Source organism: Ceratotherium simum, chromosome 6 (genome assembly GCF_057802395.1).
Source record: "Ceratotherium simum simum isolate JZ-2026a chromosome 6, ASM5780239v1, whole genome shotgun sequence".
Classification (NCBI taxonomy): domain Eukaryota; kingdom Metazoa; phylum Chordata; class Mammalia; order Perissodactyla; family Rhinocerotidae; genus Ceratotherium; species Ceratotherium simum.
This window is the reverse complement of record NC_141905.1, coordinates 46,812,859-46,830,983: the sequence shown is the minus strand read 5'-3', so window position 1 is coordinate 46,830,983 and position 18,125 is coordinate 46,812,859.

Below are 18,125 nucleotides of genomic sequence, written 5' to 3'. Positions count from 1 at the left end.
TCTCTTTTCAAAATGGCTTAGTAATCTCCTGGGCATGGAGATTAAAGCAAACAAATCGTTTATTAGTAACGGTATTTCAACCAAAACATTCATTTCTTATTGAGAATGACAGAAGCAAATAGTTCTTAATAAAATAAAATACAATTCTAGTTCTTTTATCAGTTTCCACTTCATTTCTGAAAAATTCTCAATGCCATATGCGTGAATCAGATAATTTTTTTACTTCATTTTATAGCTTTAGAAACATGCTGTTACTTTATAAAATAAAACAAATTCTGATTATTTGTGTTTCTTTTGGCTTGTGATATTGAATTGAAAAGAAGCAATGAACCATTTGATAATTCAGTGTGAAGGCAAGTAGATCACATTCCACATTATGGCAGTGAAAAGACTTTTAAAAGCATTCATGAAAACAGTATAGAAAAAATATATACATATAAGAAAAAATGTAATTATATATATTTACAGTGTTGCCACCCCCAGACCTAAATCCATAGTTATTTAGATCTACATAAAATTTAGATACTATTAGCATCCCGATCCCAAGTACAATGAAGTAAAGTCTAGACTATTGGTCGGGTAGGGTGAAGTGAGTTTTAAGCAACTGAAGTGAACAATCTAGTTCTTAACATGGCCTCCATGGCATATTTTACTGACTGGATCATTTCAGCTTTTTGTGGATTTTTTTTCCTAGCCTCATCCCTTACATTCTGGGTTTTATTCTTGCCTATATTCTTGAGTCTCACTTCACTTGCTTTCTTTGTACTTTGTCTTAACCAATCAATTTTATCTTTGTACCTTGTTTTAACCACCATTTACACCCTAAAAATTCCAATCTATGTGTGCGTGTGTATTCAATAAACATACATATACCTAAATGTACATACGTACATACATATTTTATGTGTGTGTGCGTGTGTGTGTATAAAAAGAGAGAGAGGGCCCTAATGTTACCCTTAAGCCATAGAATCTTTTCATCCAGTTACTGACTGGACATCTCCTTCCACCTGGAAGACCCACAGATGTCCAGTCAATACATCCAAAAGTGAACTTGAAATGTAATTGTCCAAATTGCTTTTCTTCCTACTCCATTTTTCAATTTGTGGCATCCATTCAGTCACCAAATACAAAAATTGGGATCTGATCAATATTCTTTCTTAATCCTTTCTTCTGCATCCACCCAATCCATTCCTTACACGATTCAAGATTTGAAACTACTCAATCTTTATTTCCATTGCTGTATTTCAGGCTTTGCCATCTTCCTTTGGATTGTTGAAATAATCTCCTAACCATTTCCTATAGAAATATGTCTAGGATAAAGAGATTAACATATGAGATCTTTTCTTTTTTGGTCTATCTTTCTCTAGCCTAATCCCCAACCCCTCATTCATTCCTCTATTCTATTTTATTCTCCAAAATACTGAGATATTCTAATACACCCAACTGTTTCAAGTTCCTCTGTCTTCTCTCACATTGTTTTGTCAACCTGGGGTGCTTTTTTCCCATTAGCTGCCTAGGTAATCCCCCTGTTTACTCTTCAAAACATTACTCAGATTTCACCCCATTTGAGGAGTCTTTTCTGAGTCAGATAGAATTAATCACTCCCTTTGTTCTGATTATATACTGCTGCATAACAAACAACCCCTACTCTTAGTAGCTTAAAATGATGACCATTTTATTTCATGGTGGTGTGGGTCAAGAAGTTGAGCAGTGCTCAACCGGCTGGTTGTTTACACAACATGTGATTACTAGATATTCAGCTGGGAGCCAGGCAGGTTTGAGGATCTAACAAGGTTTCTCTCACAAGCTGGGCACGTTGCTGGGGATGGCTGAAAGGCAGGGCTCAGATGGACCCCTCTCTTTCTCCATGTAGTCTCAACAGCTCTCCATGTGATGTCTCCAGCAAGGCAATAGGGCTTTTTACATGGCAGCACAAACCTCCCAGAGACCAAGGCAGAAAGCTGCCAGTCCTCTTAAAACTAGGCTCAGAATGATCTAGCAAGACTTTCTTTGCATCAAAGTGGTCACAGTCCAGCCCAGATTTAAGGGGAGAGGAGATAGATCCCACCATTCAATGGGAGAAATGTCAAAGAATTTATGGCCATTTTAAATCATGTTTTAAATTTCGCATAGATACTATGTAAGTACTTATGTTAATACTGTATAATAATCTATTTGTTTACATGTCAGACTGGGAGCTCTTGGAAGGCAAGAGCTCTGCCTTACTCATCTTTTATTCTCAGCACTCAGAACTATGCACGGTTTTGTTGCATTAACTATGTTGCTCTACCTCATTCTGTTGGGTGATATGGAGGCTTCAGGAGACTCCAGTACAATAGTAAGGCTGGGCAGTATTGGTAGTTTTCTCCAATTCTGGACACCAATGAGAACTCTTTCATTCTTGTTCTGTGGTATTTTTTCCCTTTAAACATTTCTGTTAGGGACAATAAACAGTAATATTTTTCCCATCAACTTCTGCTCAGCTACTCCAGGGTGAGATGTTAGAAAAGCAAGATTAGAGATTTAGAGATTCTCCACCTTTTGTTACTGACAAGCAAAATGAATCTAGAATCAGCAGAGAAAGAGATTTTTAAGAACAGGTGAGTGAGTAGCTACCTTTAAAGAAAACAAATGTTATAACTGAAATAGAGTGTATTTTGGAGGAAACATTGGCTGATCAGTAATTTATCACTCAGGAATTGCTGGATGATATAAGTATGGCTTTGATGGATATTCCTTTACTTTATATATTTAACTTTATCCTTGCTCAAATCACTTACCCTCCTCTATTTCCTCATCCATAAAACAAGGAGATTGGATATATTCTAGTCTAAGAGGTGATTTTAGTTTTTATATTTCCATGGACAATAGTCGAGGAACACTCTCAAGTCTTAGAAGAAATTTCTAGTATAGTCAAGGATGCTTTTAATTGTGGATTAAATGACACCCACTCCTCTTTCATTGCAGCACAAAGATACATTTTAATTCTGAAAATTGGAGAGTTTTTCCTACCAGGGTTAGTTTCTCATTTCCCAAATTTGATTGATCATAAGCTTTACCTTATGTTAAAATATAAATTTCCAAGAAAATCTCCAGAGGGAGAGACCTAAGAATTACCCTAGAGTGATTCTTATAACCAGGCAAATTTGGGAAACATTGTCATAAACCAATAACCTCTGAGTTAATTTAAGGAAGAATTTCTAAATTATTATATAAAGAATTGTTCTTAAAATACTTCTCACAAGGAGAACCAGGCTGAGTTGAAGAATTCATCAAATGCATATTTTTCTTGTGAGGATTCAACACATATTGACAGGAGCTGAAGGAGTCATCTCCATCCCCCATGTTACAGATAATAAAATTCAGGCCCAGTTTTTTTTTTTTATTGAGACTCCTTAAATAGACTCATCTACAAGAGGAAATCATCACTAATCCGTCACATCCTTCTGTATTCTACATTGATATCTTGTGTCTATGAATTCAGGATGTCCAGAGCTCACTATTTTGAACCACCCTAATTCTGTTGTTAATGTTATCATTCCTGTATATTCAAGTCTATACCTTATCAAATCCCACATAATAATATTTTTTATAAAAAAAAAAATCCTTCATACACATCTCTACTGTTCATTCCACATTGATTCTCATCTAGACCCCATTATCTCAAGCTTCCAGGTTGGTGAATAAGAACACATCCACACGCCCTGAACTTTCAGGGACAGAGCTCCTGCGATTGAGACCCCCTCAAGATCTCATCCTATGTATCTCTTCACCTGACTATTTATTTGTATCTTTTAATATCCTTTGTAATAAACTAGTAATCTAGCAAGTAAATTTTTCCTGAGTTCTGTGAGCTGCTCAAGCAAGTCAATCCAACCGAAGGAGGGGGTTGTGGGAACCTCTGATTTATAGCCAGTCCGTCAGAAGCACAGGTAACAACCCGGGCTTGCAATTGGTGTCTGAAGTAGGGTGTTGGGGAGAGTCTTGTGGGACTGAGCCCTTAATTTGTGGGACCTGATACTAACTCCAGCTAGATAGTGTATGAAATGAATTGGTTGTAGGATACCCAGCTGGTGTTGCAGAATTGCTTGATGTGAGAAAAAAACCCACACATTTGGAGTGTAGAATATTCTGAGTAGTGAGTAAAGGAAAACAAGAGTGTTTTCATTACACTCTGGTATGGGATTTTATGGTAAAAATCTTTGCAACCATTTGAACAGCAGGGCTACATGGCTTCAATTTGACTTTCTAGTCATAACCCTAATTTTTCTCAGCATATACCTTACCATTTCAGTCCAGCTATTCTGACCGCTCACTGTTCTCTAGGAATATTTTGAGTATTTCTCATCTGTTTCCTTTGCTCTAGTTTTTGCTTGAATTTCTAATGTATACCTCACCCCATTTCTATATCCATAAAATGTTTCACAAATATCCATGTTCTGTAAAGCCTGATTCCCCATATCAAAAGGATCACTCTTCACTTGAGCCAACATAACACCTTGTTCACACTCCCGCTCTCCCTTTATTGTTTCTTTAATGTGGAGAACACAAGGCGTTAGGGCCAGATAAACCTCAGTCCACTTACTATATGACCTTAGGCAAGTATCCTAACTTCACAGAATCATAGGCTTGCCTGTAAAATGGGGAGGAAGGTAAGAGCCATCCTTACCTTGCAGAATTATTGTGAGGATAAAATGCAGCAAAGTTTATAAAGAGACCAGTCCAGAGCTGGCACAGAATGAATGGTAGCTATTATTACTACTTACAGTAAATGAGATATAAATTAAAAATACATAATTACATAAAAGACATACCTTATAAATGACAGAGGCTTAATAATTATTGACTTGGATTTAAAGATTAGAAAAATCATCACTTGAAAAATTTTCTTCTCCAATAGGTAAGCCACCTACTACTGTGCTAAGAATGACTACATTGTGCAGTCTTACAGATTTTTCTGCACAAATAACCAAGGAGATGTCTATTACTACGAACTTACCACAGTAACAAACAAATTTAAAAATAGCTGAAAAATTAGAGCAGGAAATAAGTACCCGAAGCTTGCCAACTCTCATCAAAATGCTAACCTGCTTGAATATTTTCTTGGTTTCTGTTTTAAAAACATGAGGGTTGATGTACTAAAATTTGTGATCCAAAACTGAACATAGTAAGGCACAAATAACAGTGTAAATGTTTTGGTTGTGTAACCCATCGTACTTTGGCTGATGGAACTTGGGGAAACCAAGAGTGATGTCCGTGACTGTTTGATCAAAACACATCCTGTATTATGCAAGTATGGAATGGGCAATATAAAGGGCTGTTCTCCTTAGGAAAATTTGTTCTGTGTGCTACTCATGGCTCAGAATTTGATGTTAACATGACAAATGACATGGAGCTCAGGAGAGACCACATTCCTTAACCTGAATACTTTACCAGCAAAACTAATTCTAAGATCATTACATTTCCATGGGGCCTACGATCAACATTTAAACCCTAGACAGTCAATAATTAGAAAAGAAATTTGGGAATGAAATGGGAGCAAATGGGAAGAGGAATCCCTTTGATTTCACAATGGGGCTGATTCTAAAAAGAACTAGGAAAATTCCAATTGAGGAGTCACCTAGTAGTTCTTTCTCCCCATTTGGTCCTAAACACTTTCATCTTCAGTTTCTGAGTTGAACTGTTTCCTCTGTAACCTTCTATTCTACCCACTCTCTTTCCTCCTGGCCTCTTAAGCTCAGGATGAAGACCAAGCTCTTTCTATGGCAAGCATTCAACACTGGTCATTCTCAATAGCTGAGGCGAGTTTGGTTGTGATATATTTCAGGAAATAATTCATTACAGCATATTCAATGTATTCTAACTAGCAATCTTTTATAAAAACTATATTCAGGCACAAAAGAACAGAATTATACTCTTCCCCCTTCTTCCTTGTTTTTTAAATTTCCTTATTTATAAAATGGGGATGATAACAGTGAACTTCTTTAAGAATTTTTGAGACAAGTAAAAAAGAAAATTCACACACAGTTCCTGATGTCTAATAAGCACTCTATAAAGCAAAGTTATCGTTTTTAAGATATTGCCTTCCCTAAGAACGCTATTCCTCAAATATTTATTAAACATCTATTTTGCACAATGCCTAGAGAAAAGACCGTAATTGTTGCCCTCAAGATGCTCTCATGCTAGGAGTAACACGATTTCTTACAAAACAAGACCAAAATCAGTAGATGCTATGACAGCTTTGCATGATCTAATTCAACCCAGGATTGAGGAAGAAGGTGTCAGGGAAGACTGGGCAGAAGAGGTGACAAGTCTTGAAGGATTTGGTAAATAAAGAAGTGATTTGGTAATAAAGAAATTAGAAGGAAAACATTGAAAAGGCCCAGAGATAAGAGAAAGACTATGTTTCTGAGAAATTGAATGAGGCTCTGTAAAATGGTTTAGAATTTGTGGGGGGTTAGGGAGATACAGGGAGAAATGAGGCTGTAGAGAAATGAGTCTGCTGAGAAATGAGGCTGCCCATGTGCCTGGGCCAAAAGCTTTGTACGCCAGGGTTAGGAGGTTCAATTTCATCCTGAAGGAAATTAGTAGTCACAGAAAATTTTAAGGGAGGGCTGGGGAATGACAGGATTAAATCCACATTTTTAAAAGATTACTGGCAGCAGCCAGGATGGATTAGAGAGGATTATACAAAAGAAAGGAGACCAGTAAGGGATCCATTGCAACAGGCCACACTAAAAGAGGTAAACTAGGCAGGGAGAATGAAAAGGAAGGTTCCAACTGAGTGTTTTGTGGTAGTCCATTGTTTTTCACTCAATCAATATGATCTTATTTGGATTCGATTTTTTGGTATTTAAAAATTTTTAAGTTTTGTTCAATGAGGTTACAGATTTCTAAAATTTGTTCTTTTATTTAAGACTTTACACTTTTGTCTTCTTAGTAAGAACCTTCAAAAGAGTGTGAATGACTTGAAGAGCTACTCAGGTAGTCAGGTAAGAAAAAAAAAAATGAGAAAGCAAAAATAATCAGAAAAAAATGGCTACATGATATTTTCCTCTTGCTTTGTACCAGTCATATTGCCTAGCAATTTAAATGCCTCAAACAAACAGGTGAACTATATCAAACTAAAAAGCTTCTGCACAGCGAAGGAAACAATTAACAAAATGAAAAGGCAACCTATGGAATGGGAGGAAATATTTGCAAACCATATATCTGATAAGAGGTTGATACCCAAAATATATAAAGAACTCATTCAACTCAATAGCAAAGAAAAAGTTTATAATAATTAAAAAATGGGCAAAGGACCTGAATAGATGTTTTTTCCCAAAGAAACATACAAATGGCCTACACAAAAAGAAGCTCAACATCACTAATCATCAGGAAAATGTAAATCAAAACCACAATGAGATATCACCTCACACCTGTCAGAATGGCTATTATCAAAAAGACAAGAGATAACAAGTGTAGATGAGGATACGGAGAAAACGTGACCCTTGTGCACTGTTGATAGGAATGTAAGTTGGTACAGCCATCATGAAAAACAGTATGATGGGTCCCCAAAAAATTAAAAATAGAACTACCACATGATCCAGAAATTCCTCTTCTAGGTATATATCCAAAGGAAACAAAAATAACTATCTAAAGAAGATATCTGCACCCCTATGTTTATTGCAACATTATTCAGAATAGCCAAGACATGGAAACAATCTAAGTGCTCCTCAACTTAGATGATAAATGAATGGATAAAGAACATTGGTATATACTTATCATGGGCTATTATTCAGCCGTAAAAAAGAAGGAAATCTGGCCATTTGAGACAACAGAGGCTGAACCTTGATAACATTATGCTAAGCGAGGTAAATCAGATAGAGAAAGACAAATTCTGTATGACTCGCTTATATGTGGAATCTGAAAAATCAAACTCAGAAACAGAGATTAGAACGGTGGTTGCCTGGGGCTGGGGAGTGGGGAAATGGGGAGATGTTGGTCAAAGGATGCAAACTTTCAGTTATAAGGTGAATAAGTTATGGGGATCTAATGTACACCATGGTGATTATAGTTAATAATACTATACTTGTATACTTGAAACTTGCAAAGAGAATAAACCTTAAACGTTCTCAGCACACACACAAAAATGGTAACTATGTGAGATGATGGATGTGTTAACTAGCTTTACTGTGGTAATCCTTTCACAATATGCACGTTTGTCAAATCATCTCATTGTACCCCTTAAATTTATATAATTTTATTTGTCAATTATACCTCATAAATCTGGGGGGAAAAAAGAAAAATGCCTCAAGGCAGGTATTGAGGAGGCAGATTGTAACACCTTCATTTTTACCTAGCAGATTCTGCCCCTGAGAGAGGACTAGAATTTGCCCGAGGCAACCCACTTAATTAGAGGTGGAGTTGGGCCACCATGCCTGCAGTATCTCAGGAGTTTTTAGAGATAAAGATCGCATCAGTACGAATTTGGGCATTTGCCTTGTGGGGAAGAGTGGCTTGAACTCTTCGTGAAAAAAATGGAAGTGATGATTAACGTCTCGCTCCAGGGACATTATGCAGAATATCTCTAAACCCTAGAACCTTATTACACACACACACACACACACACACACACTCACCCTTCATGATGGGTAGGGTGGAAAATTTTTTACACGGAGTAGAGATAGAGGAGGTGGAGTTCCTACCACAAATAGGGTACAAACTTTTTCAGTCTTTCAGTTAACATGTTCCCTAAGTCACCTATGAGCATCCTCCTCACAGTCTTCACTCATATCTCCACATTTACCTCCTAAGAAAAATGAATGGAATTGCAGAATATAGGGAACAGGGCTCATGAATCCTTTGATATTGGGTTTTAACTGCAGCAGAAGGCTGAAAAGTGATTCTAACAGCAGACCGCACTAAGAAAAATGGGGTGATAAAGATAAGGGAAGTAGTTTGATCAAAACACAAAAAGAATAGCAATAAATTCCATATAAGACCAGGATTTATCTTGGGCTTTTACAGGTAAGGGCTGTTAACACTACTTCTTACTTTTTTCTATTCATTTATATTTTCCAAGTACCCTGCACTAGGCCTGATTAAGGAGTTAAACTCTTCTGCTTTTAATCTTTGGTATGTTCTTGATAACTTTTACAAGGGAGTTAGGTTAATGTATTTAGTGCCCCACATTTCTGGTTTTTGATCCTTGTCTTGCTGATCTCCTAGCATGCTTTCCTTTTCTCTTTTACTGAACAAAGGAGGCTAGCAATATACTAGACATTTATTTACCAATAATTACTTGTTAGTGGATTAAGATAATATTTTTATGCCATCAGGGCCAGGAATAATAACATCACCCTGGACTTTCAAGCAATTCTTCAGAGTTTACACATTTTATCTAATTCTTTTTCTTTCATTCTTTCTTTTTTTTTTTTTCTAATCAGTCATGTAGAGAGGTAAAGGACAGGTCTAATCAAGATGAGAAAACACAAATAAAGATAAGTCAAATGACTTGCTAATCAATAGGTACAGTACTGTGTTCTTTTGAACTGCATACCAAGGTTCTGACTGCCAGCCAGCCGGTAAGTGAAATTCAGAACAATAAAAATAATTAAATGTGTGGTAGGGTAGATGGGGAAGGTAGCAAAATCAAACACTTGCAATTGTATAAATAAAACAGTTGACCAAATGTTTAATGTTTGTAGAGTGGTAAATAGTGAGATCTAATAGATTTTTGTATTACCTTTCATAAAGGTTGGAGACTTTGCATAAATATGGAATCCAATCCAGGCTTGAAACATCTGCTACTCTCTAGTCAGCCACAGTAATTTTCCCTTTGGGATGCTCTTGCTACTTAAATAGGAAAAAGTTTCAGTAAGCAAATATTTTATGGTATCTTAAGCATCTGCAAATCCACTATTATTTTCTAGAAAGGAATCAAAAAAGTTCTAAAGTTTTCATTGCTTTTTAAAGCAAATAAGTTCAGACTGAAAATCTTTTATTTTTCTTTACCGTTGGAAATTGACTTAATCCTTAGCTGAATTGAGATTATATAGGATTTAAAACATAAAACAATGCAGATTAAAGACTAAACACAGAACACTAGAAGTCAATCCTTGCCTTCATTTGCCACAAATTCCTTCCACATCTCTGACTTCCCCAAAACAGCATTAACAATTACTGAAGAGCTAAAGGAAGTATTATCTGCGGAAAAAAAAAAAAGTTACAGTTAGCATAGTGTGGAAATTAGACTAATTAATTCATTATTCAAATAAACTCTATAGAACTGCTATTAATGAGCCAAATCTGAATACTTTGCTGTAATTTTTTCCCACAGATATGCAAATAATAAATTTTTCTCCTCTTCCCAACATCTCCTAAAATTTGTGCTCTCCTTTCTCTGAGCAGGATTGAGATGCATTGAATAAATACAGTTAGCTTGATGTAGATCAAACTTAATTTCATTGTAAAGAAGGCATCACTTGCTTAGCTTCTCTGTCATGGCTGGGGACTTTGTTATCACCCATATCTTTTAAACACACAGCACCCCTTTCTTCCTCCTTATCCAGGCTGTCACCAAATCCTTTTACTTCTTGCCCAAAAGTCTCTGTCTCTTAAACCCTATCTGTTCTTTGGTCTCTTTTGCCAAAGCCCATATGCTGATTAGGTCTTCTCTTAATGTTTTCTTTTGTTTGTTTTAAATTTCTTGATTCCTTTTTCCCTGCTTGCCATCACACTGCTAGAATCATCTTTTGTTCCTGGGATTATCATTAAGGCATTTAAAAAATTTTTCCCTTCTAAAGTTAAAAATGTCTCTAACAAACACCCTGCTGTTCCCAGGAGGTGGGAATAGAGATGTACATTTGGCCTATCATGTGTTTATCTTCTTATAAATTGCCCAGGAAGGCTATTACACATTTTTAAAATGTATAGTAGTATCTAAAAGTACATAACATTAATATTACTTATATCAATTGATTGCCTACTACATACTAGTCACTTTATGTAAATAATGATATTTAACAACTGTTCAGGTAATGAGCAGTACCCCCATTTTTCAACTGAAGGAACCGAATGCAGATAATTTACATACATTTTGCTGCACATAATTACCCCCCCGCCCACTCACCCCCAACCCTGTTAACAGCCACTCATCTTTTACGTCTACATTGCTCACTTCTTTTTTTCTGTTAGTAGTGTGATAAACTTCTTTGTACCAGCTCCAATCTCTCCCCAAGATTCCCTAAGGGAACTGAGTTGACCAGAAATATGGTTCCTCGCTCAAGAGTGATCTTTTAGATCCCCCATAACAAAGCCCTGGGCTTGCACTATAGGGAAACGAGCGTTGTCTTACTTCTCAGCTATAAATTAAAGATGGAGTTTTGTCTACTTTCCATTAGTATAGATTAATTGTGCCCTTAAATTGAGAGGCAGGAGGTGAGATTTAAGATAAAGAAGCTTTTGAAACTTGAAAGGAGGCAGAGAAAAATTTTAAGATGTCTGAAAACTTAGGTTGAGTACCCAAGACAAAAGGGAATTGAATGGGTCCCTAATAAATCACAGAAGTTCAAGAACAGCAAAGACTTAACTGCTAAAGGTTTAGAAAGAGCTGAAAGGTCTTTTCACCTCCCAAGACCTCGTATCCAAAATGAATCCCTTTTCATTCTCATTTATTAATTGACCATCTATTGAGCCCAGTAATCCACATTCATTTTGCATTTAATCTTTATAATAATTATGAGTTTGGCGCCATTTCCATTTTTAATATGTGTAATAAGTAAGTCTTAGAGCGGTTAAGTGACTTGCCTAAAATCACTTGTTAGCAGTTGGTAAAAGAGAGAGAATTTGAACTCGAATCACTCTGATCTCAATAGTTAGGGTTGTTAGCCATTACCCTAAACTGATTTTTATAAAGGTTTATATATATCTACTTTGCGCCCCTGCGGATAAGAGATGAATTAGAAGTTATCCCTGACCTGAAAAAATCTGCAGACCAAGAAGGGAGGTTGACAACAGAAAGAGAATTGTGTTTTATTTGCTTGTTGTGGTGGAGAGTTATTGCAGAGAAATGAGCCCAGGGGTCTAACTCTATTGGGTGACTGAAAAAAATTTTTTTTTTTGTACCCTGCCCCTAATCCAATTCTCCAAAAGTAGATTGGCCAAAGCTTTCTTTTCTAGAAGAATATCTAGGAATAATTCACATAATAACATAGCAGGAGGTGAGAGCAAAGGACAATGCTGTAACGGAAGTGGAGAAAGAGAGGGAATTATGTTAAGTAGGCTTCATCTTAAGATATATGTTAAATAAGGATTGTAAAGAAATTTATAGGGGCCGGTCCGGTGGTGCAAGCGGTTAAGTGCGCAAGCTCCGCTGTCGGAGCTGTCGGCCCGGGGTTCGCCTGTTCAGATCCCAGGTGTGCACCGACCCATTGCTTGTCAAGCCATGCTGTGGCTACTCCCATATAAAGTAGAGGAAGAGGCGCACGGATGTTAGCCCAGGGCCAGTCTTCCTCAGAAAAAAGAGGAGGACTGGCAGATGTTAGCTCAGGGCTAATCTTCCTCACAAAAAAAAAAAAAATTTGTAATATATTAAGTTTAAAAGAGCAAGATGTAGAATAATGTGTTTTGAACTATTCTCTTTCCAGAAAAACAAGCAAATAAAATATCTCCCTAAGACATGTATGTGGGTTTATGTGTATATAAGAAAGGAGAGAGGAATGCATACCACTGGCTACCACAAGGGGCTATAATTGGAAGGAGAGAGTATGCCAAAGATTAGTATTGTGTTTATGTGTCTCTACATTGCATTATTTCATGCACTACTTTAAGCATGGATCCCTTTGTAACCTGAAAGACATAAAAATGGGGAAAAGTGGGAATTATTCTGAAAAGTGAAATAAACTCTACTACATCAGATTGTAAAACCATGATTTAGAAATCGAAGATACAGCTATAAGAAATGACAAATATGAATGTTCATTCATAGGGACAATTTGAAATACAATTGATATTGTTTTGGAAAATTCAGGAAATGTTTACTATCATATACCCCCTTCTCTTTTTTTATTATTACCTAAGGAGGAAGAGAATAACAAGAAAGAGGGCAGAAATAATATTTATTGAGTATACATGACTTAAGTGTGAAGCCCTGTGTTCAGAACCTTATAAAATGATCTCTGTATTCAATACTGTCAACACCCCAAAAAGGTAGGCATTATTATTTCCATCTTACAGATAGAAAACAGAGTAGGGATGTGTATATCTTACCTAGGGTCATATAATCTGTGTCAGAGTCAAGAGTCAATTCTAGGCCTGTGGGGCATCAAAGTTCATGTTTTTTCTTCATGACACAATAGTTGGAGCTCTAGCATACGTATTTATTAAACCAAAACATTGAAACTACAAAGATCCTGAAAAAAAGCTTTGTAAACATATATTTTTACCTCAAGAAGGTGTGTACCCACAATCCACATTCTTTCTCCTCAGTTTGGGAACCCTGACTGGGTGAAATTTGTGTTGATATTGCCAGTTCAACTGGGACTTTATTTTTCTTTCTGAAAAAGATATGGAGAATGTAGAAAAATATAGATAGGAAAGGGAGAAATAGCTCCAATGTGATTCCTGATCTTGGTCAGGAATTTGGTCCTTGGTTTTGTCTCAGTAAGTCACGTGGCTTCAATATTACCAATTAAAGAATATATTTCAGGATATGATTTAGTTCTTTAGTCCAGAAGAGAACCTTACTGACAGTTGATATGTATTAAGCATTTCCTCTGAGCCCAGTATTTCCATCATCTACAGTGCTTACCATGGTTCAGCAGGATAGATGTTAACACCTTCTGTTTACCAAAGAGAAAAACAGAAACTCTGAGAATGAATAAATTTTTTTTTTTTTTTTGATGAGGAGATCAGCCCTGTGTTAACATCTGCCAATCCTCCTCTTTTTTTGCTGAGGAAGATTGGCCTTGGGCTAACATCCGTGCCCATCTTCCTCCACTTTATATGGGACGCTGCCACAGCATGGCTTGCCAAGCAGTGTGTCAGTGCGCGCCCAGGATCCGAACTGGCGAACCCCGGGCCACCGCAGTGGAGCGCGGGCACTTAACCGCTTGCCCCACCGGGCCGGCCCCTGAATACATTTTTTAAAACTAGTATACCCAAGACTCCAACACAAGCAAGTATGACTTCAGAACCTGGCCTATAGGATTGTGAAGAAAAACAAACAAACAAAAAACTAGAGCATTCCAGGCCTACAGAAGTGACCAGGGGAGCAAACTGGATTCTGACCCACTAAGAAGGGACTATGACTCTTCAATAATGGTGACAAAACCTGCCTCACGAACAGTTCTATGAACAAGCAGTACTGACTGAACTCTCCCGTAGAAGGAAATCTTTCTGCCCTGATGAAGAGAAAAAGGTAAATGTTACTCAATAAAGATTGCAAATGTACTTAGGAGCTTCCTTAGAATATCCAACACTGTCCTCTTCTTGCTACGTAGTAGTAGGTCAATATAAAATAATTAAAAACAAGTTTTAGCTACAAAAGTAATCCATGTTTGTTGAAAATAAATTATATAAAAAGATGACAGAGAAACCCCTCCTCCCATCTACCTACTATAACCTCTTCTATCTCCCAGAGAGTAATAATTGGGTGTAAATCTGACTCAAAAAAATTTTAGTTGGAAGGGAGAGTAGGTATTGTAAGGGAAATATGAAGCAGGCTAGATACAAAGAATTGAGTTATTATTAAGTTAGCAGTTCTTCATGGAGCAACGGGTGCTTATAGAACATTAATAACACTGAACACATATACTTTTTTGTGCTCCTTCCTTCCCAAGGAATGGATTATTCCAAATTACCTAGTGATAAAATTGTAGGGCCATCTTTGGCCACACTCCTTCTCAGACCCTACTCATCCAACTATTTGTGATGTTTTCCCATTTCTACCTCCTTGGACCATTTTCCTGTTTGAAAATGGCTCCAAGGAGAGCCTTCTTGTTCCCACTGCTACTCTCCTAATTCAGATCTCCATTCCTCTTTTTTCTTTTTTTTTTGTAAGGAAGATCAGCCCTGAGCTAACATCCATGCCAATCGTCCTCTTTTTGCTGAGGAAGACCAGCCCTGAGCTAACATCTATTGCCAATCCCCCACCTTTTTTTTCTTTCCCTTTTTCTCCCCAAAGCCCCAGTAGATTGTTGTATGTCATAGTTGTACATCCTTCTAGTTGCTGTATGTGGGACGCCGCCTCAGCACGGCCGGACAAGTGGTGCATCGGTGCGCGCCCGGGATCCGAACCCAGGCCACCAGCAGTGGAATGCGCGCATTTAATCGCTAAGCCACGGGGCCAGCCCCTCCATTCCTTTTACTTGGACAATTGTGAGAGCTTTCTCATAGATCTCTATACCCCTGGCTTTTCTCCACTCCCGTCAATGCTACATATTTACTGCCAGGTTCATTTCCTTGAACACAGCTCTGCCTCTGTTACCTATTTCTCTCATAAATTTTTAAAGCAGGTTTAAAAGTATAATTTACATACTATAAAATTCACCTGTTTTAAGTGTACAATCCAATCATTTTTAGTAATTTATGAAGTTGTACAACAATCATCAAGACCAGTTTTAGAACATTCCTGTTACCTCTAAAAGACCCCTTCTGTGTGTTTGTATTTAATCCTCACTCCTTCACTGAAGCCCCTGGCAAATACTAATCTACATTCTGTCGTTATAGATTTTCCTTTTTCTGGACATTTCATATAAATGGAGTCATACACTATATGGTCGTTTCAGTGTGATTTCTTTCACTTAGCATAGTATTTTTAAGATTTAGCCATGTGGTAGAATTTATCAATAGTTAACAGTATTCTGCTGTATGGATATACCATATTTTGTTTATTCAGAAATTGATAGACATTTGGATTGTTTCCAGTTCGGGGCTATTATGAGTAACGCTGCTGTGAAAATACATTTACAAGTTTTCATGTCGGCCTATGTTTTCATTTCTCTTGACTATATACTTAGAAGTGGAATTGCTGGATCATATGGTAACTCTACGTTTAACAATTTGAGGAATTGCTAGAGGGTTTTCCAAAGTGGCTGCATCATCTTGCATCCCCTATAGCAATGTATGAGAGTTCCGGTTTCTCTGCATCTTCACCAGCACTTGTTAAGGTCTTTTGATTATAGCCATTCTAGTGGGTGTGAAGTTGTGTCACATTGTGGTTTTAATTTCCTTTTCTCTAATGACTGATGAGATCGAGCATCTTTTCTTGTGATTGTTAGCTATTTGTATATCTTCTTTGGTGAAATGTCTATTCAAATCTTCCCCCATTAAAAAACATTTGGTTGTTTGTCTTATTATTGAATTGTAAGGGCACATTATTTATTCTGGATGCAAGTCCTTTATTGGATTGATGATTTGTAAATATTTTCTCCCAATTTGTATCTTGTCTTTACATTTTCCTACTGGTATTTTTAACTTTAAATTATAAAGTTTTAATTTTGATTGTGTCCAACTTGAAGATATTTTTCATTTAGGTATCCTACATTTTATGTCCTATCTAAGTATTTTTTGCCTAACCTAAGGTTATGAAAATTTTCTTCTAAAAATTTTATAGGTTTGGCCCTTAGATATAGGTCCAGGATTCACTTTGAGCTAATTTTTGTGTATGGAGTGAGGTAAAGGGTTAAATTCATTTTTTTGGTATGTGGATATCCAATTGTCCCAAGAACTTTTTGTTGAAAAGACTATCCTTTCCCCATTTGTTGAAAATTGGTTGAAAAATCACTGTACTCTCATAAGCTTTTGATGGTTCCATACTGCCTACTGAATCAGTTCAAACTTTCCAGCCTGACAGTAAAGCTCTCACCCACAACCTCAGGGATCTATCACAACTATTCACACCCAGTATAATCTTTCACTATCTTCTTTCCATTACTCAGTGTACCATTTAACCTAAATTACTTGATTTCAGTATGTGCTGTCCTCTCCAGTTCAAGCTGGACTTAGTTTACAGCATTATTCTCCCTAGATACTCCTAGATATTTAAATCCTACCCATTCATTCAAAATCCAGCTTCAAGGCACCTCTTCTGAGAAGTCTTCTTCTCTACTAGAGGTGATCTTTTCTCTTTTGTATGCCCATGGCTCTCATTCTGTTCCTTTCTTTGGATATGTGCCATTTTCTACTTCACATTATAGTTGTTTCTGAAAATGCTTTATCCCCATTAAGGAGTTAAAAGTCCTTTGAAGAGAGAGTTTGATTTGCACTTAGTTGATCCCCAATCAGTATTTTTTGAATGAATGAATAATATTATATATAACTGCCCTTATAGTTTTAACGGTGAGCAGTTTGCTGATGGTCAAACAGCTGGCACTATCTGAATCCAAATCCCAGGAACCTTGCTAATTCTTCAGGACAGTTCAACCACCTTTTTTATCAGGAGAGAATAACTGAGTCTGATTAAAATGTGTTTTCTTTTTTCAGAAGAGTAAGACTCTTATCTGCTGTTTTCCAAGGGCTTGGTGGCTGTTTTTGAACATAAAGATCAAAGAATTTTGCCCCCCCCCAAAAAAAAACAATTGTAACATATTTCTGAAAGTTAAACGTGAGGAATATTGTATTTGAATGTGAATTATTTGAATGTGAGTCCTGAACTTTATTCACAGTTACTCATTTGACATTTTGAAACAGTGACAAGGCAAATGTCTTGGATTTACAGGTAGTTGTGAATGTTTCCATTGGCCAGTCAATATATTTTTCTTTTCATAGCAACATTTGGAAGGTAGGCACTCTGACTCACATGTTTTCATTAGAATCTTTGTTTTAAAAGCTATTTTTTTCTAGAGACCTACTAATAAAGTTTTCAAAGATCTGACTCTTGAAAACACTGGATGCATAAGAGATGCATGACAAGGAAAGGAATTACATTCTGACTTAAGGTATTTGCCAGCACGGGAGGGTCTTTTCAAAAGTGAGGTGGAAATTCAGGATAAAACAGGGAGGTTTAAAGTAGGGTGATCTGGAGAATGACAAAAAGATCAGAGTGCAGTGGGGAGGATTACGGAAGAAAGAAGAAAAGACGAGGTGGGGTGAAGAAGAGGGTAAAGTCTTTCCATAGATTTAAATAAGCTTTGGGCAAT